Source organism: Oncorhynchus masou, chromosome 12, assembly GCF_036934945.1.
Source record: "Oncorhynchus masou masou isolate Uvic2021 chromosome 12, UVic_Omas_1.1, whole genome shotgun sequence".
Taxonomy (NCBI): domain Eukaryota; kingdom Metazoa; phylum Chordata; class Actinopteri; order Salmoniformes; family Salmonidae; genus Oncorhynchus; species Oncorhynchus masou.
In genome coordinates this window covers 1,043,269-1,065,694 of record NC_088223.1, presented here as the reverse complement: position 1 = coordinate 1,065,694, position 22,426 = coordinate 1,043,269, and positions in this window count along the sequence as shown.

The following is a 22,426-nucleotide window of genomic DNA, read 5'->3' as shown; positions in this document are numbered from 1 at the left end:
AACCGAGGCCTACCCCGGAGCTAAGATTCAACACGCCATCCAGATGATATCACTCCTCCTACCCCAAAGAGAACCCCTGGTTACCAAACTAATCCTCTCATTCGGCCTCAACAATAGAGAACTAGGGGACGCAACCCAACACCGCACCGATGTCTCCAACCTCCACCACACGGCTACCCTAGCCTTCCCCAACGCAGAGATTTTCATCCCACTCATCAACTACTCCCCCAAAATGCCACTCGAGGATAGAATCAACCTGAACGTAATCAACAGATACAACCACCCACACATCCCTCTCCTACCCACAGCCGACTTCCACACCCTTCAGGACTACCTCCACTGGACTCCCACGACTGCCACAGCCATTTGGAAATGGTGGAAACAACACACCACACAACCTCTCTTACCCTGACCAGGGGGAGATGGTACACACCCACGCTGAATATAGCATCCCCCCTCCCTACCATACAGAAGAGCAGAAAAAACACCTTCCCATCACTACTTCCCCCTCCTCCCAAAAGAAGCAGATCATCCAAAAAAACGGACAACCCACACACACCTGCCCCCGAAAACAGGGTCAACTCACTGGCACCACCCTCGACACCCATAAACCCTACACCAACCATCAAAGGCTCCGAGGTGATTAACCTATCACGCTCCTTCTTCCCCTCAGAACTCAGCCTCCTACGAAGAGGCCTCAACTTCATCCCTACCACCAAAAACGGATTCCACACCCGTACCACACTACAAACAGAAATCAACCACTACCACAACAAACTCAAAGTGGCTACATTCTTCCACCAGCTGGAACCCCTACCACAGCCCACAGGGACAAACTAGCATGGCTACGAAAACCCACAGGCTGGGTACCGCCAATTACAGACCTACCCCCCTTGATAACGGACATCATGGATAAAGACTGGGATACCATCAACACCACTACCTTCTCCCCAGAACCCACCAACAACCTCACCAAGGAGGAAACAATAGCACTCCAACAACTCAAAAACAACCCCACCATTATCATCAAACCAGCGGATAAAGGCTCAGCTATCGTCATCATGGATACCCAACAATATATCCTCGAAGCGGAAAGGCAACTCCAAAACACAGCTTTTTACCAACTCATAGAAAGACCCATCTACCACCGATCTACAGCACTCATCAAAAGAGAACTCCTCCAAATGGAACGGCAGAACCACATCACCAAAAGGCAACGAGACTACCTCACAGGGGATACACCTAGTAGGAGCAGATGCTTCTACCTACTCCCCAAAATCCACAAAGACCCCTCCGCTTGGCCTCTCCCATTTGAAATCCCCCCGAGGAGACCCATAATCTCAGACTGCGGCAGTGAAACATACGGCATCTCTCAATGGCTAGACATACACCTACGTCCTCTTGCCTCCAAACACAACAGCAATCTCAAAGATACCCCCGACTTTCTCCATAAAATCGCCAACACACGAGTCACCCCTGATGACCTCCTATTCACCATGGACATCGAGAGCCTCTACACCAACATCGAATTAGGAGCGGGACTAACAGCGGTCAGAGCCATCTTAACAAAATACCCCTCACCGGACAGACCAGATGACCACCACCTACGCCTCCTAGAACTGGCACTTACCCGCAACGATTTCCAATTCAATGGCAACACCTACCTCCAAACAAAAGGGGTAGCCATGGGAAAAAGATCCGCACCGGCCTATGCGGACATCTACCTAGCTGAATGGGAAAACACTGTTTACCCACTATGTCCACTCAAACCATTCCGCCTATACCGTTATCTCGACAACATATGGGGAATATGGCAACATGGCACAGCAGAATTCCTACAATTCACCGCAATTCTCAACAGCCACCACCCCTCCATCAACTTGACACACCAACTCCACAGTTCTCAAGTACACTTCTTGGACACCATCACCTACAAAGGACCCAACCTCATCAGGACTGGGAGACTTGATACCAAAATGTACTTCAAGAACACAGACACGCACGCCCTCCTGCATGCCACCAGCTTCCATCCTCCGCACACCTGGAGAGGAATACTAAAATCACAATTCCTGAGGTTCCACCGGATATGCACCCAACACAAAGACCTCAAAATTGCTACACGCACCCTCTCCAAAGCCCTCATCAAAAACAGAGGATACACCCGCTCGGAGCTCAAAAAAAACAAACACTACACTAGGAGACACACGCCCGGGACCCAACAAAGGAAACCACCGCATCCTACCCATCATTACAACCTACAACTCACCCAGCCTCCAAGTGGCTACTATTATCCAGCAAAGACTCCAGCGCAAACAACTACTCCCTCTCCACACACCCATCCTGGCCTTCAAACGGAACAAAAGTCTCAGGGATTCCCTGGTCAGCAGCCACCTTACATTATAAACCAGAGGGACGAAACACAACAAAACCCCCGGGAACCTTCAGGTCCTACACAACCACCACGGCTGGACCATTACTGAGGCTTTCAGTACAGCGGAGGAACGTCCGGACAGACACTGCACCTACACCTTACACACCCCACATCCCATACAAAAGATAGGGGGTCATCAAGACCACAAAAACAGACCTTCAAATAGTACCATAGAGTTACCATGCCCATGGACTCTCAATAAATACTTTCTTTTATATTAAAAAAAAAATAAAAAAAATATAAGGGATATAACTATATATTTATATATAAGTATATCACTTTTATTTTCCAAGTTTCTTGAACTCGGGGTTACCATGACCATGGACCTTTTGATGAAAAGAAACTACAAAATAGAATCTAATTAGCTTAATATTATATACCAAGAACCCTCACCATCTCACCATCCTTCCAAATATACCTCACTGAAGATACCCACCAGCTCCCCCAACGGACGAGAACCTTTTTTCTCCAACTACTCTGGGGACCACGGTTTTGGCGACTCCCCCGCAGCGAGCACACCCTAAGCAATTAGGCCCGACCATACACCAAGCAAGAAGAATGGAGGAAATGGTAGAGACCGGACTCCTCCGGGATCCCTCTGGGGCCTGTTGGCAGACCTATCGGCACAACCCTCTCAGCCCCCTTACACACGGGAGACTCACGTAACGCGCTGGACGACTATCTACCCCAGATTAGATCTGGATTGGCAGTATGTTCAGTAGCGCGTGTTTCCTCCTAGCGGGTTGGGATAACCAAAAGAGGGGCTTTGGGAGATGCGCTGCGCTCGGAGGTTCGCATCTGCCGTCTAACCCCTGGGGTGCCCAGATAATGTCTGGCGGAGAATTGGATCCCACAAAACAATTTTTCAATGGGGGACCCCCTACCCCGCCGCACTTAGCATGGACAACCGAACCATTTTTTTACCTGGTCTACGAACAAATTCACTGTCTAGGGATGATGTACCTCTGGAAACGTTGCGATCCTGGAAGGGAGTAATTCCACTGGTCACTATTACCCAAAACCACTGAATTACCTACGACTGAGATGGTGGGGATGGAAACACCCAATTAACTTCTACTACTGCTTGACGTTTCATACGTAAGCCAGAGAGGGTTTGCCGGTTTCTAAACCCTCCATACACCTACCGAAGCACAGGACGTGACTCCAGGGCGGATGCATGACAACCGTATAGAGGGCTCGCCTTCTGGGTTTTTGTCTGCTCAAACCACTGGTAGTTATAGACTGACCACTTGACAGGGACACATGGCAACCGACTGAGGTCCGGACCTGCACAAGGTACGCAACTCGATGGTTTTGCCTGATCCTACGCCGAGTATACCCATACAGACCAGCTGGATTCGACTAGACATGGGTTGATTTGGAATTAGGATCCTGGAAGGGAATAACTCCCAATCACACACATGATTGAAAACATCCAGGACCAAAGACTTACGAACACTGAAGTAAATACATAGACAACGTGGAGCTAAAAAAGAAGGATCCGAAAGAGAGTAAACTCCTAGGTTGCACTATGCTTTCCACTTCCGTTGACACAGCGGACCTAGACATCATGACCATACCACTCGACACGGACACATGGCAACCAACCGAGGACCGGACCTGCATAAGGTACGCAACTCAAGGGTTTTGCCTGATCCTAAGTTGAGTTGACAGACCTACCTAAACTTAAACTTAACTATACCTTACCCTAACCCTAACCTTAACCATCCCAAAACCCATACATAAACCTAACCCTAACCTCAACCCTTCTTAAAAAACTATATCTTACCCCAACCTTAAACCCTAACCTTAACCATTCTAAAACCATACCTAACCCTACAGACAGACATTCCTTTAACCCAACCAACGGGTTAATCTACAAGTGGGCAACCATGGGGCCTACAACTTTGGCCGGCCGCGCCCGTACCCTCCGACCCACGCGTATATGATGTGGAGTGCAACCCCTCCCTTCCCCCCTCCGGTTTCCACGTGTCAGAGATGGAAGTGGATCAACCGACTCAAAACTAGAAACCTAACCCTAAACCCTAACCCTAACCCTCTAACCCTAACCCCAACCCTCTAACCCTAACCCCAACCCTCTAACCCTAACCCCAACCCTCTAACCCTAACCCCAACCCTCTAACCCTAACCCCAACCCTAACCCCAACCCTAACCCCAACCCCAACCCCAACCCCAACCCTAACCCCAACCCCCCCTAACCCTAACCCTAACCCCCAACCCCAACCCTAACCCCCAACCCCTAACCCCTAACCCTAACCCCTAACCCTAACCAACGGGTTAATCTACAAGTGGGCAACCATGGGGCCTACTACTCTGGCCGGCCGCGCCCGGACACCTCCGGCCCGCGCGTATATGATGTGGAGTGCACACCCCTCCCTTCCCCCCCTTCGGCTTCCACTTGTCAGAGATGGAAGTGGATCAACCGACTCAAAACTAGAAACTAACCCTAACCCCCCCTAACCCTAACCCCCAAACCCTAACCCCCTAACCCAACCCCAACCCCCTAACCCTAACCCCTAACTCCCTAACCCCTAACCCCAACCCTGATGACATCCCCATCAGACAACCTACCTCACACCACCCCAATCCAGGACCTCAGGGATACCTGGAAGACCCACCTCAGACCCTCCACCCAGATTCCCACCCCCTCTTCTCCCCTCCCTACTCCCCCCTCTTACAGGACACCACCACCCAGATTCCCACCCCCTCTTCTCCCCTCCCTACTCCCCCCTCTTACAGGACACCACCACCCCACACCACCCCCAAGGCGACCCAGCCAGAATACAGACACCCCGAAAAACAACCCCTTATACAGGGATAGACAACCTGAATACCAGCCCTCTGGCTATGGGACCAGACACGGCGGGTGGAAACCTAGGAGCTACCCCTATTCCAGGTACCCCTCTACCCCACCACGTCCAACAGATACTCCCAAACACCATGCAAACAGAGATGGACATCACACCCCAAAACCCTACATTTGGGGTACACGCCTTAAACCCATCTCCAGACACTCTACGTCTTGGACCCAACCAGCAGACCAGGTTGAGCCACCTACCCCACCCCAACCAACACCTTTACCCACACAGCTCCACAGGACCATAACCCCTACACCCGGCACTACTCCTATGAGCACTGATAGCCCAGCAGATCAGCAGACCCCTAAGGACACTACCCTGACCCACTCGGTTAACCTGGTCTCACCAACCAGTAACAAAACGGAGGAACACTACATCACTGGGGTACCACCTATCCCCCCCCAACCTCAACACCACAGCACAGTCACTCTCCAAGCTCATTAGTCTCCAGGTGGTGTCTAGCTCTATCAGCTTCTACCTCTCTGACAACGACCTACCTCCTGGTTACCTCCACAAGGCCAGAACACTCACGGCTACCTTCACACCATCAGGAGCATCCGATACCACACTAGCGGCACTCTCTACAGCATCTTCACTCTGGATCCAAACCAGCCACCAGATCCTACAACAGCACTATAGGGAGGAACTATCCCACAGATACACCACACCATCCTGCCCTGACTGGCAAGAAGCCTGGTACCTAGGCATCATATGGGCCCAAAAGCTCCTCAGCGAACCACTCTTGGACCATTTACTACAGGACATTAGGGACTCACTCCCTAACTTCTACGGGAACTGGCCCACTAGAGACAACAGCCAATTCCAACCACCACTCACCAACTGCCAACCCTACTGCGAGGATGAGGTTGGCCCTCTCCATCTTCACGGACCCACAGATATCCTACATCGGTACGATACCCCCTAAAGGAAGATACTACTTCCCCTCTCCAGGAATCATCAAACCACACCACTCCAGGGAAAAATATTTCCCCTACCCAACACAAAAAACAAGGATACTCCCTACAACAAGCCACTTACCTCCACCATACCCGGGGACCCAGAGACCCAGCCATACCCTGACCAGGGTGGCACAGGGAGGGCCCCCCCCCGGTAAACACAAAACCTCCTAAACCACCCCGATCAGGGTGATGAAGGGTAAGGTGCAGGGGGCTAGTGCTAAGGTGGCCTCTGATCTTTCCATGCCATCCCCAAACCAGGGAGGAATGTCATGTAAAGCAGCAGGAACGGGTTACACCCAAGCCACGTAAACACCTGGCTAGCCACGTACCACACAGAGACCAGATTCGTCCCCCCCAATCAGAGGGTATTCAAGAGACCATCAACAAATGGGCAGCTACGGACAAAAACCTCCCCACCTTCCAGATGCTTACAACCAATCCACCTGCACTTTCAGGACCACCACTCTCACCACTACCACCACCCCCACAGCACCTGTTGGAGAGTAACATTATCGATGATAAAATACTCATGGATGCAGCATCTCCGGTGGAAAAATCCAACCTCCTTGCTACCACCCCACACCAGGATAACATTCGGATCACTTCTGATCCACGAACCATTCCACACCCACAGGTTGAGACGTCTCCTCTCCAAACAACACCGAAAAATTTGAGAGCTACACGGATCCCAGGAAAAAGACTCCACAAATCCTGTGACCTCCCACCAACACAGAGGAAGCCACAGAAACACCACCCACCCACGGCAGTGTCAACTACTACCCCCCAATCCTCTACCAACAGTACCTACGCCTTGGAATCTACAGAGACATCAACCCCACCCTCAGATCCCCTAGGGACGCCATTGGAGCTAATACCTCCCTACAGGTCTAATAACAGCCACTACAGGAGGAACCCATCCAAAGGCAACAAAAGCCAGTGGATAATAAAACCACTCAGACCCTTCCTCATCATGGGGGACTCCAACATATGCAAGCTACCCCCTATCTACTCAGAACAGGTCCAAATCGAAGCCTACCCGGGAGGTAAGATCAAACACGCTACCCAGATGATAACACTCCTCCTACCCAAAGGAGAACCTCTGGTTACCAAACTAATCCTCTCATTCGGCCTCAACAACAGAGAACGCCACTCAACACCGCGCCTACGTCTCCAACCTCTACCACACGGCCACCTTAGCCTTCCACAACGCAGAGATATTCATCCCGCTCATCAACTACTCTCCAAAAATGCTACTCGAGGAGAGAATCAACCTGGACGTAATCAACAGATACATCCAAAACCACCCACACATCCCTCTCCTACCTACAGCAGAATTCCACACCCTTCAGGACTACCTCCACTGGACTCCCAAGACTGCCACAGCCATTTGGAAATGGTGGAAACAACACACCACATAACACATTGCCTCTCTTACCCTGACCAGGGGGAGCAGGCACACACCCACGCTGAAGACAACACTCCCCTTCTCTACCAAACAGAAGAAAATAAAAACCACATTCCCCCCACTATATGACCATACTCCCCCAAAAATAAAATCATCTAGTTGGATAGACAACAAGCACATACCTACTCCTGAAACCAAGGGAGTCCCACCAACACCAACCCTGATACCCACCGACACAGTCCCGATTATTAAAGGCTCCGAGGTGATTAACCTATCACGCTCATTTACCCCTACCTCCATAGAACTCAACCTCCTACGCAAAGGCCTCACCTACATCCCTACCACCAAAAACGGGTACCGCACCCGCAACACACTACAAACTGAAATCAACCACTACCACAACAAACTCAAAGTGGCTACATTCTTTCATCAACGGGAATCCCTACCACACGAAACCACAGAGAAACTAACACAGCTACGCTCACCCTCGGGCTGGGTCCCCCAAAACAAAGATCTACCCCCCTTGATAATAGAAATAATTGATAAAGACTGGGACACCTTCAACACCACTGACTTCTCCCCGGAACCAACCAATAACCTCACCAAGGAGGAAACCACAGCGCTAAAACAGCTAAAAAACAACCCTGCTATTATCATAAAACCAGCAGATAAAGGCTCAGCCATTGTTATCTTGGATACTCAACAATACATCCTCGAAGCAGAAAGACAACTCTGTAACACAGAATTCTACCAAAAAATAAAGGGACCTATCTACCTCCGAACTGCAGCACTCATCAAAAGAGAAATCATACAAATGGAACGTAAGAACCACATCACCAAAAGGCAACGAGACTACCTCATAGGGGATATACCAACTAGGAGCAGGTGCTTCTATCTACTCCCCAAAATCCACAAAGACCCCTCCTCCTGGCCTCTCCCATTTGAAGTTCCTCCGGGGAGACCCATAATCTCAGATTGTGGTAGCGAAACATACGGCATCTCACAATGGATACACCTACGCCCTCTTGCCTCCAAACACAACAGCTACCTCAAGGATACTCCCGACTTCCTCAACAAAATCGCCAACACACCGATCACCGCTGATGACTTCTTATTCACCATGGACATCGAGAGCCTCTACACCAACATCGAATTAGGAGCAGGACTAACAGCGGTCAGGGCCCACTTACAAAAATACCCTTCCCCGGGCAGACCGGATGACCACTTCTACGTCTCCTGGAAATGGCACTCACCCGCAACGACTTCGAATTTAAAGGCAACACCTACCTACAAACGAAAGGTGTAGCCATGGGAAAAAGATTTGCACCGGCATATGCAGATATCTACCTAGCGGTATGGGAAAACACTGTTTACCCTCTATGCCCACTCAAACCATTCCGCTTCTACAGATACCTTGACGATATATGGGGCGTATGGCAACACGGAGAAGCAGAATTCTTACAATTTACCGCTATCCTCAACAGCCACCACCCCTCCATCCACTTAACACACAAACTCCACCACTCTGAAGTACACTTCCTGGACACCGTCACCTACAAAGGAGCCGGCCTCATCAGGAAGGGTAGACCGGACACTAAAATATACTTCAAAAAAACAGACACACATGCCCTGCTGCATGCTACCAGCTTCCATCCTCCACACACCACTGAAGGCATATTGAAATCACAATTCCTCAGATACAACAGGATATGCACCCAACCCAAAGACCTCAAAACTGCTACGCACATCCTCTCCAAAGCCCTACACAAAAACAGAGGATATACTCGCTCAGCACTCCAAAAGGCCAAACGCCACTCCGAGAGACACACACAAAGGACAAACCAAAGGAAACCACCAAATCATACCCATCATTGCAACCTACAACTCACCCAGCTACAGAGTGGTTATTGGCATCCAAAAAAGACTCAAAGTTAAACCACTACTCCCTCTTCACATACCCATCCTGGCCTTCAAAAGGAACCAGAACCTTAAGGATGTCCTAGTCAGCAGCCACCTCTAAAACAAACCACCATATAGAGAACAAAAAAATGCTTTGCCAGGATCTCCGGCATTGGATTGTCCTCCCGAACCACTCTAGGTTCAAACACCACTACTATGGACCTGACCACCACTGAAGCTTTCAGTACAGCGGAGGAACGCCCGGACATACACTGCACCTACACCTTACACACCCCATACAAAAGATAGGTCATTAAGACCACAAAAACAGACCTCCAATAGCACCATAGAGTTACCATGACCATGGACTCTCAATAACACTTCCCTTTAGCCACCTTACTAGCACCATAGAGTTACCATGACCATGGACTCTCAATAAAACTCTCCTATCAAAAATAATATATATTAATTTTATTTTTACTTTTCAACCTTCTTGAACTTGGGGTTACCATGACCATGGACCCTTGATGAAAAGATACTATAAAATAGAAACTAAAATAACCAATATTACAAACTAATAACCCTCACCATCCTTCCAAAAATACCTCTGAAGAAACCCACCAGCACACCCAACGGACGAGAACCTTTTTTCTCCAACTACTCTGGGGAGCCCGACCTTGGCGACTCACCCGCGGCAATTACACCCTAAGCAATCAGGCTCTTCCATCCAAGCAAGAAGACTTATTGAAATGGATTGAATGGACTCCTCCGGGACCTCTGGGTTCCTGTTGGCAGACCGAAATGCTCAACCCCCCCAGCTCCATAAAAACAGGGGGCTCACGTACCGCGCTGGACGACTATCTACCCCAGATTAGAACTGGATTTGGCAGTATGTCCAGTAGCGCGTGTGTCTCCGTAGCGTGTTGGGGTACATAGAAAGTGGGGCTTTGGGGTCAGGTGCTGCGCCTGGAGTATCGCCTCGGCCGTGTAACCCCTGGGGTGCCCAGATTATGTCTGGCGGAGAATTGGATCCCACAAATTTTCACTGGGGACCCCTTACCCCGCCGCACTAAGCCTGGACAACCAATCCACTTTTTTTACCTGGACTACGAACGAATTCCCTGTCTAGGGAGGATATACCTCTGGAAGCGTCACGATCCTGGAAGGGAGTAATTCCACTGGTCACTATCACCCAAACCACTGAATTACCTACAACTGAGATGGTGGGGATGGACACATGGCAATCAACTTCTACTACTGCCGGACGTACAATACGAATGCCAGAGAAGATTTGCCTGATCCTAAACCCTCCATACACCTACCGAAACACAGGACGGAACTCCAAGGGCAGACCTCTACCAGCCTTAACGCCACAGCACGGACACTCTCCAAGCTCATCAGAGCCAGACACCATTTAGAGGCCATTAGCTACTACCTCTCAGGTAGCAACCTACCTCCCGGATATATCCACAAAGCCAGGATACTCACGGCAGCCTTCACCCCGTCAGGAGCATCTGACACCACACTGACGGCACTCTCCTTGGCCTCCTCACGCTGGATAGAATCAAGCCACCAGATCCTACAATAGCACTTCAAGGAGGAGGTAGCCAAAACCTACGCCTTACTCTGTAACACACCATCATGCTCCGACTGGCAGGAAACCTGGTACCTAGGCATTCTTTGGGCCCAGAAACTCCTCAGCGGACCACTCCTGGATCGCCTCCTACAGGATATTAGAGACTCACTCCCTAATTTCTACGTGTACTGGCCAACCAGAGACCTGAGCCCCCGCTTACCTTTAGCCAACCCAAAAACCAGGATGAGCACGAGGGAGCCACACCAACAAAACACACCAGGAGCACCCCACCTCCTCCACAAACCAACAGACGCCTCACATCAGAACGGCACCATTCCAAAAAGGCATCTACCCCCTCCCTTCGGGATCCAACATCCAACACCACCCCAGGGAAAAACATTTCCACAACCCAACACTACAGACCAAGGCACCCTCTCACAGAAAGCGGCTTACCCAAACCATACCTGGGGACCCAGAGACCCAGCCATACCCTGACCAGGGTGGAACAGGGAGGGCTCTCTTCAGGGAACACAAACCCTCCTAACCTAACCCAAGATCATACCCTGACCAGGGTGATTGAGGGAAAGGAGCAGAGGCAGAGTGCTAAGGTGGCCTCTGATCTTTCTATGCCATCCCATACCCAAACCAGGGTGGAATGTCATAAAAATCAGCTGGAACAGGTTACAACCCAGCCACAGCACATCCCCAAAGGCGTACCGAAGCCACGGAAATCCTTGACCAGCCCCGTACCACAGAAAAAGAAGCGCCATCCTCCCCAATCCCAGGGGATAGAAGAAACCATCAACAAATGGGCCGCCACAGACCCATACCTCCCCACCTTCCAGATGTTAAGGTGTCCACCCGCACTCTCAGGACCACCACTCTCTCCACTACACCCCTACCAACCACCATCCCCACAGTACCTGTTGGAGTTGAACGGCATCGAAGACGAGGCACTCATGAACGCAGCCTCACCACCACCCCACGATCCACAACCCTACACCAGGACAACACTCAGGCCACCTCCATACAAAAAAAACCCACCACTACGAGCAGAGATCCCTCTTCTCCACAAAACACCAAACCACAGGAATACTCCACAAAACCTGGGGAAGAGACCTCACCAATCCTGCGACCCCCCACCATCACGGAGGCAACTACAAAAAACCACAAACCCACGGATAGGGCAACTACCACCCCCCAACCCTCTACCAGCATGACCGGTCTCCCGGTACCCACGACGACATCTACCCCATCCTCAGACTTCCCCAGGACACCACCGGCACCGACACCCCTCTACATAGCCAACTACAGCCACTTCAGGAGAAACCCACACAAAGGAAACAAAAGCAGTTGGAGAATCAAACCACTCCGCACCATCCTTATCATGGGCGATTCAAACATCTGTAAACTACCCCTCATCCACTCAGACCAGACCCAAATCGAAGCTTACCCAGGAGCCCTAATCGAACACGCAACAGGGATGATCAAACTCCTCCTACCCAAGGGAGAACCCCTGGTCACCAAATTGATCCTCTCCTTCGGCCTCAACAACAGCGAACAAGGGAACGCCACCCAACACCACGCCAACATCTCCAACCTCTACTACACTGCCACCCTAGCCTTCCCCAACGCAGATATATTCATCCCACTGATCAACCACTCCCCAAAAATGCCACTGGAGGAGAGAATCAATCTGGACACCCTTAACAGTTATATCAAAAACCACCCACACATCCCCCTCCTACCTACTACCGAATTCCACACCCTCCAGGATTGCCTCCACTGGACCCCCACGACTGCTAAAGCCATCTGGAAATGGTGGACACACCACACCACATCACCTCTCCTACCCTGACCAGGGGGAGAACACACATACCCACACTGAAGACAACACCACCCCTTCCTACCCAACAGAAAAAAACTGATAAAAACACACCCTCCACCCCAAGACCACCCTCCCAAAAAAACCAGATAATCCAGACTGATTGACAACCAGCACCTACCTACCCCGGTAACAGGTGGAGCCTCACCCACTCCACCCCGAATACCGACCAACACAGCTCCATCCTTCAAAGGCTCCGAGGTTATCAACCTAACACGCTCCTTCACCCCCACCCCCACATAACTCAGTCTCCTACACAGAGGCCTCACTTTCATCCCTACCACCTTTAACGGGAATCGTACCCGAACCACACTACAAACAGAAATCAACCACTACCACAACAAACTCAAAGTAGCCACATTCTTCCATTATCAGGAACCACGTCCACACGGAACCACAAACCACGGTGACAAACTAGCACGGCTACGGACACCTTCGGGCTGGGTCCAGCCAGACAACTCCAAAACACGGAATTCTACCAAAAAATACAGGGACCCATCTACCTCCGATCAGTTGCACTCATAAAAAGAGAGCTCATACAATTAGAACGAAAAAAACCACATCACCAAAAAACAAACGGGACTACCTCACTGGGGACAAACCCACTTGGAGCAGGTGCTTCTACCATCCTCCCCAAAATCCACAAAGACCTCTCCTCCTGGCCCCTCCCATTTGAAGTACCTCCAGGAAGGCCCATCATTTCAGACTGTGGCAGCGAAACTTACGGCATCTCACAATGGATTGACATACACCTACGCCCCCTCGCCTCCAAACACAACAGCTACATCAAAGACACCCCCGACTTCCTTGACAAAATCGCCAACACACCAATAACCACTAATGACTTCCTCTTCACCATGGATATCGAGAGCCTCTACACCAACATCGAATTAGAAGCAGGACTCACAGCGGTCAGAACTTACCTACTAAAATACCCACTACAAAGTAGACCAGATGACCACCTTCTACGTCTCCTGGAAATAGCACTCACCCGCAACGACTTCCAATTCCACGACAGCACCTACCTACAGGTCAAAGGAGTAGCCATGGGAAAAAGATTTGCTCCAGCATATGCAGACATCTACCTAGCAGAATGGGAAAACAACATCTACCTACTCTGCCCACTCAAACCATTCCGCCTCTACCGATACCTGGACGATATATGGGGCATATGGCAACACAGAGCAGCAGAATTTCTACAATTCACCGCTATCCTCAACAACCACCACCCCTCCATCCACTTGACTCACGTACTAAACCGCTCTGAAGTACACTTCTTGGACACCATCACCTACAAAGGACCCAACCTCATCAGGAAAAACAGACTGGACACCAAAATATACTTAAAAAAAACAGACACACATGCCCTCCTGCATGCCACCAGCTTCCATCCTCCACACACCAAGGGAGGCATATTAATATCACAATTCCTAAGATACCACAGGATATGCACCCAACCCAAGGACTTAAACTGCTACGCACACTCTCTCCAAAGCCTTAAACCAAAACAGAGTATATACTCGCTCAGCACTCAACAAAGCCAAACACCACACCAGGAGACACACACAGAAAGAAAAAAAACCAAAGGCAACCACCAAATCATACCGATCATCACAACCTTCGGAGTGGCTACTCGCATTCAAAATAGACTCAAATCCAAAAACCTACTCCCCCTCCACACACCCATCCTGGCCTTCAAAAGGAACAAAAACCTCAAGGACTCCTTGGTCAGCAGCCACCGCCAAAATAAAACCACTACGTAGACATCAAAGAATGCCACCGAGACTCACGGACCAAGGACGGACCTCCCTAAACACCTCCAGGACCAACACCACTACCACGGGCTGGACCACCGAGGCTTCCAGTACAGCGGAGGAACATCGGGACATACACTGCACCAATACCAACACACCACATACAAAAACCCCATGCCACACCCTGGCCTGACCAAATAAATGAAGATAAACACAAAATACCTCGACCAGGGCGTGACAGAACCCCCCCCCCTAAGGTGCGGACTCCCGGACGCACCTCAAAACAATAGGGAGGGTCCGGGTGGGCGTCTGTCCATGGTGTCGGCTCCGGCGCGGGACGTGGACCCCACTCAATCACCGTCTTAGTCCCTCCTCGCGTCCTTGGATAGTCCACTCTCGCCGCCGACCATGGACTAGTAGAGGGGCAGCTCGGGACAGAGGGGCAGCTCGGGACAGAGGGGCAGCTCGGGACAGAGGGGCAGCTCGGGACAGAGGGGCAGCTCGGGACAGAGGGGCAGCCCGGCCAGGTAGTTGAATCCAGCAGATCCTGGTTGACTGGCGGATCTGGAAGAGTCTGGTTGACTGGCGCCTCTGGCTGCTCCATGCTGACTGGCGCGACTGGCTGCTCCACGCTGACTGGCTGCTCCACGCTGACTGGCGCCTCTGGCTGCTCCACGCTGACTGGCTGCTCCACGCTGACTGGCTGCTCCACGCTGACTGGCGCTGACTGGCTGCTCCACGCTGACTGGCTGCTCCACGCTGACTGGCTGCTCTGGCTGCTCCACGCTGACTGGCTGCTCCACGCTGACTGGCGCCTCTGGCTGCTCCACGCTGACTGGCGCCTCTGGCTGCTCCACGCAGACTGGCAGCTCCACGCAGACTGGCAGCTTGGGCTGCGCTAAACCGGCAGGAGACTCCAGCAGCGCAGGAGAGGAGGAAGGCTCTGGCTGCGCTGAACAGGCGAGGCGCACAGTAGGTCTGATGCATGGTGCTGGCACTGGGCCGAGGACACGCACAGGAAGCCTGGTGCGGGGAGCTGCCACCGGAGGGCTGGGGTGTGGAGGTGGTACTGGGTAGACCGGACCATGCAGGCGCACTGGAGCTCTTGAGCACCGAGCCTGCCCGACCTTACCTGGTTGAATACTCCCGGTTGCTCTGCCAGTGCGGCAAGGTGGAATAGCCCGCACTGGGCTATGCAGGCGAACCGGGGACACCGAGCGTAAGGCTGGTGCCATGTAAGCCGGCCCAAGGAGACGCACTGGGGGCCAGATGTGTAGAGCCGGCTTCATGGTATTTGGCTCGACGCTCAATCTAGCCCGGCCAATACGCGGAGCTGGAATAGAATGCACCGGGCTATGCACTCGCACTGGAGACACCGTGCGCACCACAGCATAACACGGTGCCTGCCCGGTCTCTCTAGCTCCCCGGTAACCACAGGAAGTTTGCGCAGGTCTCCTACCTAGCGTCGCCATACTCCCTGTGAGCCTCCCCCAAGAAATTTTTGGGGCTGACTCCCGGGCTGACTCCCGGGCTTCCAACCGCGTCGCCACGCTGCCTCCTCATACCTGCGCCTCTCAGCTCTCACCGCCTCTAGTTCTTCTTTGGGGCGGCGATATTCTCCAGGCTGATCCCAAGGTCCTTCTCCGAATAATTCCTTCTCCCATGTCGATACCTCCTTTTGTTGCTCCTTGGGGCCGCTACACTCCCCTGGTTTAGCCCAGGGTCCTCTCCCGTCGAGGATTTCCTCCCAAGTCCAAAAGTCCTTTTTACGCTGCTCCTGCTGCTGCCTTTGCTGTTTCTCCTGTGGCTCCTGCCTGTTGACACGCTGCTTGGTCCGTTTGTGGTGGGTGATTCTGTAACGGTTTTCATGCGGTGAAGGTGAGTCAGACCAAAATGCAGCGTGTAGATTGCGATCCATGTTTAATGAACAAAAGTAAACACGAATCAATACAAATACTACAAAACAAAGAACGTAATGAACGTAACGAAAACCAAAACAGCCTATACTAGTGTAAACTAACACAGAGACAGGAACAAGGACACTAAGGACAATCACCCACGAAAATATGGCTGCCTAAATATGGTTCCCAATCAGAGACAACGATACACACCTGCCTCTGATTGAGAACCACTTCAGACAGCCATAGACTTAACTAGAACACCCCACTAAGCTACAAACCCAATGCCAACACACCACATACAAAAACCCCACGCCACACCCTGGCCTGACCAAATAAATGAAGATAAACACAAAATACCTCGACCAGGGCGTGACAAATAGACCAAATTTAACACAAAAAAACCTACACCAACCCACCATACTTCCAAAATTTTTTTTTGAAGATACCCACCAGCACCCCCAACGGACGAGAACCTTTTTTCTCCAACTACTCTGGGGACCCCGACCTTGGCAACTTCCCCGCAGCGATTACACCCTAAGCAATTTGGCCCTTGCATACACCAAGCAAGAAGACAGGAGGATATGGATAGACCGGACTCCTTCGGGACCTCTCGGGGTTCTGTTGGCAGACCAATCGGCTCAACCCTCTCAGCCCCACAAAAACAGGAGACTCGCGTACCGCGCTGGACGACTATCTACCCCAGTTTAGAATTGGATTAGCAGTATGTTCAGTAGCGCGTGTTTTTTCCTAGCGGGTTGGGGCAGTTAAGTCCTCGAAAAGTGTGGCTTTTGGGTCGGGCGCTGCGGCTGGAGGACTCGCATTGGCCGTGTAATCCCTGGGGTGCCCAGATAATGTCTGGCGGAGAATTGGATCCTACAGAATAATTTCTCACTGGGGGATCCCTTACCCCGCCGCACTAAGCCTGGACAACCGAACCACTTTTTTACCTAGACTACCGGAAAAAAAAATCTCTGTCGTTGGTTGACATACCACTGGAACACTACAATCCTGGAAGGGAGTAGCTCCACAGGTCACTATCACCCAAACCACTGAATTACCTACGACTGAGATGGTGGAGATGGACACATGGCAATCAACTTCTACTACTGCCAGACGTACGATACAAAAGTCAGAGAAGATTTGCCTGATCCTAAACCCTCCATACACCTACCGAAACACAGGACGGAACTCCAAGGGCGGATGCATGACAACCGTAGAGAGGGCTCGCCTTCTGGGTTTTTGTCTGCTCAAACCACTGGTAGTTCAATGACTAACCACTGCAACCAACTGAGGTCCGGACCTGCACAAGGTACGCAACTCGATGGTTTTGCCTGATCCTGCGTCGAGTTGACAGACCTAACTAAACCTAACCTTAACCATCCTAACCCTACGTGTCAGAGATGGAAGTGGATCAACCGACTCAAAACTAGAAACTAACTCTAACCCCTAACCCTCACCCAAACCCTCTAACCCTAACCTAAGCCTAATTTTGACTATAACCCTGACCCCAACCCTGACCTTAACCGCAGCAATCCCCACCCTAGCGCTAACCTTAACCCCGATCTTGAATTTAACCTCAGCCCTAATCCTGACCCTGAACATAATCCTGACCTTAAACTCTAATCCCTAATCCTGAACCTTGACCTAGATTCTGACTTTAATTCGAACCCAAGCCTTTAAAACTAATCCTAACCTTAAGCCTAACCCCTGGGACTCAAAACGTGGACATAAGGAATCCCTTCAGTCCTGATAGAGATTAACCAGCCTAACCCGGACTCTTAAACTTGAACTCGGGCTCCATAAAGAGGCATCCTCAAGAGCCTGGGAATTAGGGAGCAGGGGTCGATGCATTGCCTGAGGGTTTATCCCGTTGGAGGTAAAGGTTAATTTCATTTGCTTTCCTTCCGGTATGAACCATAATCCCTGCTCTTGGGGAATACCTCCTAATTTCCTGTAGAACAATTATGTATTCTTAGGAGCAATAGAATTAGAGATCAGGTGCCCGTGTATTTGGTCCTCTTGAAGGGCAATTTTCTCCTAACCCTAACCCCCCCCCTAACCCTAACACCCTAACCCTAACACCCTAACATTGAATCACTCTTCTCTCCCCCAACACTTATTATTTCTTTGATTTGTCTCATTGTGCCAGAGGGATTGAATTGTATCCATATATATAGAACCACACATAACTACTAAGGAAATAAAAAGGTACAGAATAATAGAAAATGTAATGGAACTGAACAGAGTAACAAGACGGGGACAGAATAGGGAGGGAAAGTTAGGGAAGTAAAATATCAGAGGGGGAAATATTGGGAAAATTGAGGGACTCATGACAGGATATTTAACTGATAGAAGATCTGACTGGGGATAACGCTAGGTTAAATTTATAACAAAGTCTGGAAACTGAACGGAAAAGCAAACAAAAGAAAGAGGAGCTCAACATAGAAGCCCTTGTAATGCCATACCCAAAGGCGGGAAATGTATCTCCCGCTGGTAAATTGAACCAATAGATAACAGAAAGATAGAAACGCCCAATTTGGGCACAGTGGCTGGGTCTCTCCCTCCTAATTGCGCCCATTTTAAAAAGGTACGGGGGTTCTCGGTCGAGGAAAAGATCCCTCTGAAGAAGCAGAAAACTCTGCGAAACGTTAGGGTTTTGCAAACAGGACTTCAGTGGATTTTAACATTGCTTGGCTTTTAAAATCACCTTTTTGATTTTAACCAATATAATTAAAAGTTACGTTTTAGAGTTAAGATGTAGAGGGGTAAGGGGGAGCTCATTGCCTAAGGTGCACAGACACTTGGGGAAACAATCAGGATTTTAACCTGTGGAACCAGATCTTTTAACAAGATTGGACCCAGAAAGAACAACGGATTACTGCCCCATTATTTGAACTCAGGAACATTAAGAAACAATCGTAACCTCATATCCATCTCCATATCGCAATAACCCGGTCTACAAAGAACACGGCGAAAGAACAACAGATCACAGCCCCAGCCCTGGAATTCGGGAACGCCAAGAAACAATCGTAACCTCATCTCCACCTCCATATTTCAATAAACCCAGCAGACAAAATAACAAGGCGGTAAGGACTGATCCTGAGCAGCACAAAAAGTATCATGCTGTTCAGGCCTTCACATCTTTTTTTAAATATAGTATTGCCCTGCTTTTTTTAATTACACTGTCCGGTCCTCCTCGACTGAGAACAACCTGGTTGTAGTGTATTAACTAGGAAGCGCAGTATTTAGGTATTTTAGCCTCAGGGTTTAGTAACAATGCAGGCATTAATGAATTTAAAGACCAGGTCACATGATAGGATACCACAACCCCAAACCCAACGCATACAGACAGCCTGGCCTATACGAACCCCCAGATGAGGAGACAAGGCAGACTGCCAAACTGTACTTTAAATGAATACAGGCAACCCACCACATGGAGGTGGTGGAGAAAGCACTTAAAAACCAGACATTCCCTACTGGCATGATGAGAAAGGTGCATCGTGTCACCAACTTTATCAAACCATCTTCACCCACAGACAACACCACAATAAAATTATCACAGAACACACACCAGTGGATGCAAAACATGAACATACTACAGGCACATTACCGGTCAATCACCGACACCATTACACAACAAATAAACACACCCAACACTCTGACACTGACAATCGCAATAGGCTGGGCACATAAGAGGTACAAACATAAATTGACACCCACCACCATCATTAGAGTCAAAACCACCTTGAAACCCCCTCAGGCCACTTCCTCTCCCCAACAAACAACTATATAGACCAACCTAATAGGAGACCAACCACATACACCTCCAGCAATAGAACACACCCCACTACAAATTTCCTGACCAACGATACTAACTTCAATTCCAAACCCAGTGCCCCTTCTCTCCTCAGCAGAGGAATTTCCACCTCTATCAAAACCTCACCCCCTGCCAAAAAGACAACCATCATACCTACGGACACTATCACTGGGAAAACAACCGACCCTGAGTGAAACCTATAACCTTCACATACAGACTCTTTCCAAAACACATCTTCACTCCCTACACTCAACATCCACTTTCACTGATTCTTCCCTTTCCAATCAAAAAGGAGAGGCAAAAATAGCAACCCCTACAACTGGAAAGGAGAAATCCAGTGGGCCCCCCTACTCCTAAAGCAGTCACCCCTATCATAGCCCAGGTTCACCACACAGTCGTCAGTCAAACAGAAACTTGTACACTTACAGCTACACCCATTAACTTCTTGAAACTCCCCATCCCGGATCCGGGTTTGTGACTAAAGCCTCAGGCTCATTAGCATAACGCAACGTTAACGATTTCTGAAAATCGCAAATAAAATGAAAATAATGCGTCTGCTCTCAAGCTTAGCCTTTTCTTAACAACACTGTCATCTCAGATTTTCAAAATATGCTTTTGAACCATAGAAATTGACTAATTTGTGTAAGAGTATGCAAAGCTAGCATAGCATTTTGAGTAGCATTTAGCACGCAACATTTTCACAAAAACCAGATAACCAAATAAATAAAATCATTTACCTTTGAAGAGCTTCTGATGTTTTCAATGAGGAGACTCTCAGTTACATACCAAATGCGCAGTTTTTCCTGAAAGCGTCTGTGTGTAGGAGAAATCGTTCCGTTTTCTACATTGCGTCTGGCTACCGAAACGAACCGAAAATTCAGTCACCTACAACGTAAAACTTTTTCCGGATTAACTACATAATATCGACCGAAACATGGCAAACGTTGTTTGGAATCAATCCTCAAGGTGTTTTTTCACATATCTCTTCATTGATATGCAGTTCGTGGAAGCTTGCTTTCCTCTCTGTATCGCATGGAAAAATACTGGCAGGTGACTTTTGCGCACCAATTTCGGCGCAGGACACCGGGCGGACACCTGGTAAATGTGGTCTCTTATGGTCAATCTTCCAATGATCTGCCTACAAATACGTCACAATGCTGCAGACACCTTGGGAAACGACAGAAAGGGCAGGCTCATTCCTCTCGCATTCACAGCCTTATAAGGAGACAATGGAAAACAGAGCCTCAAAAATCCTTGTCATTTCCTGGATGCCATCTCATCTTGGTTTTGCCTGAAGCTCACGTTCTAGGGCACGCACAGAGAATATCTTGGTATTTCTGGACACGTCAGAGTGTTTTCTTTCGAATGCTATCAATTATATGCATAGTCGAGCATCTTTTTGTGACAAAATATCTTGTTTAAAACGGGAACGTTTTTCATCCAAAAATGAATTGACTGGCCTGATGAACACAGGATGGCCTGGCAGTGATAGTTGTGTTGATTTCATTATGTCCATTTGTTTATGTTTTCTCACTTTTGCAAAGTCACTGTGCATTTGCAATATGGTTCAATGGGCATTCACCATCACGAATTTGTCATGCTATAAAAATCATGCAGAAATGCAAAATTGACTGGCCTGATGAACACAGGATGGCCTGGCAGTGATAGTTGTGTTGATTTCATTATGTCCATTTGTTTATGTTTTCTCACTTTTGCAAAGTCACTGTGCATTTGCAATATGGTTCAATGGGCATTCACCATCACAAATTTGTCATGCTATGGTGCAGAAATCAGTGGCATAGTTGTGTTGATTTCATTATGTCCATTTGCAAAGTCACTGTGCATTTGCAATATGGTTCAATGGGCATTCACTATCAAGCAGATATTTGTTATGCTGCATTTAAAAATGTCATGCAGAAA